This window comes from Silene latifolia, chromosome Y, assembly GCF_048544455.1.
Source record: "Silene latifolia isolate original U9 population chromosome Y, ASM4854445v1, whole genome shotgun sequence".
Lineage (NCBI taxonomy): Eukaryota > Viridiplantae > Streptophyta > Magnoliopsida > Caryophyllales > Caryophyllaceae > Silene > Silene latifolia.
The window spans coordinates 47,413,655-47,415,732 of NC_133538.1; the positions used below are offsets into that span (position 1 = coordinate 47,413,655).

The window sequence follows — 2,078 nt, forward strand, 5'->3', positions numbered from 1 at the left end:
ACGGAAGTTAAGTTAGTGGAAGTTTAGGATAGAAAGTGGACCGGAAGGACCTTTCCATATCCGTCTCGCTGTAATTTATCTAAGTTGTTTACAGTTGAGTCACTGGGCTACCGTACTGAACTGAAATCCTGACATGACCCTTCTTTATTGATAGTTTATCATCTTTTTCTGCCTTTATCGCTCTTTTCTCTACTTCTCTTCCTTTAAACCTTTTAGTTTAGAAAACCAATTTAAACACCCCCTATTTTATGACCAAATAGACGGACTCTTACAGATATTTTTCCTCCCTGAGGAGATCGACCTGACTTCCCTAGCTATATAGTTAGTTTAGTTAGTTATTTTTTATAGGTATACGACAGCCCTATCAAATTTTGGCGCCGTTGCCGGGGAGGCAATTGCCCTATCTGTCTTTGTTTCGTTTATTTTATCCGTCTCAGGGAATTTATATTCCTTGAGGCAGTTCTTATTTATTTTCTTTCAGTGTTGTGTATGCCCAGGTCAGACAGGTTTGAGTTAGTTGCAGCAGATTCTAAGCCAGAGAGACTATTTAGGCATAGACTACGTCTGCAAAGAGAATCTCGAAAGGAAGACTTGAGTACTTTCGAACCAGAGCTTCATCATTTCCTTTTTACAGAAAATCCATCTTTTGAAGAAGATACTGTCAGTTCTGTAAGCCAACCAGTAAAGATGCCGAACATTGCTAGTCATTCGGAGCCTAAAGCATCATCAATTCCAAAAGGTTTCAATCTCCAGACTGAGGATGGGCATACATTTGACTTCCGTCCTTCCTATATCAATCTGGTAGAGAGAAATCTCTTTAGAGGTGTGGTAGGTGAAGACCCGAGGAAGCATATGGAGGTCTTTACGGACTATTGTTCTACTATCCCCGCCACAAAGGGGGTAACTCAAGACAAGATTAAGGAGGTTGTGTTCCCTTTTTCTTTGACTGACTCAGCCAGGGAGTGGCTAACTAATTTGGACCGCACAGCCGCAGGGGTTACAGATTGGGAGTCCCTTGCTCTTGCTTTTTATAAGAGGTATTTCCCTCCACAGCGCACCAATCAGCTGAGGGCAAAGATCACAAGTTTCAAGCAGGCTCCCGATGAGACTTTCTATGAAGCATGGTCCCGTTTCAAGAAGTTGGTGAGGTCTCTTCCTCACCATGGTTTTGATCCATGGTTTCTGTCCAACCAGTTCTACAATGGCCTGTACGATGATCACAGAGCCATACTTGATGCATCATCTAATGGAAGATTCCAAGAGAACACTGACGATGATAAGGAATAGGCTCATATTGAAGAGATGGCGAACCGCTGTGCTGAGTATGGAAACCCGAGGGATGGTATTAGAACAGTTCATGCAGTCGATAAGCAAGTTGTGGCTCAGTTGGAAGCCATGAATGCTAGATTTGATAAGTTGGAGTTGCATTCTGCTGGGGGGCCTCAAACGGTTCATCTGCTTACTAGAGGGGAGACTATTATGTTGGAAATCTATATCTCATTACTTAGCATATTCATATATGTTTCAAAAATTAATTTAGACATAAAATTAATTACAAATCTTATGCATGCAAACTTAAATTAAAAGAGAAGAAATCATTTTCCTTACTACATGATTTCGGTTTTATGGGCAACAACAAGATCTCCTTCTTGTTAGTTCTTGAGCTCTCCAACAATGGATGAACAAGATTCAAGTTTAGAATCTCTCCCAAAAGCATATACCCAAGGAAAACTCATAATAACTAATATTATTTTGATCTAGTAATAATATTAATCATACTTAAATTTGACACAAAAATATTATTTTGCTCTTGAAATTTCGGTCAAGAGGATAGGATAATGTGAGTTTATTTCTCTAGAATTATCATAAATTGTAGAGAGAAAAAAATAATTTTTTTACACACTAGCAAAAATGAGTTGAAGTGTGTATGAATAATAATAGAGAAAAACTCCATCATTTTCTCTTGGATAAACCGGTTGGAGGGGATTAGAGTGCTCAATGCATGGGCTAATTTTTCTACCCAAGAATAACATAGGCATGCAAGGCTATGAGAGGTAGTAATCATAGTGTTTCCACTT

At 39.1% G+C, this 2,078-nt stretch overlaps 1 non-coding gene across 1 annotated transcript; it reads right to left on the reverse strand.

The window, feature by feature from the left end:
* Positions 1-1,063: 1,063 nt before the first annotated feature.
* On the reverse strand, positions 1,064-1,169 carry LOC141636478 (small nucleolar RNA R71). The gene has a single exon (XR_012541085.1). It is a non-coding gene; the product is annotated as a small nucleolar RNA R71 (small nucleolar RNA).
* Positions 1,170-2,078: the final 909 nt, after the last annotated feature.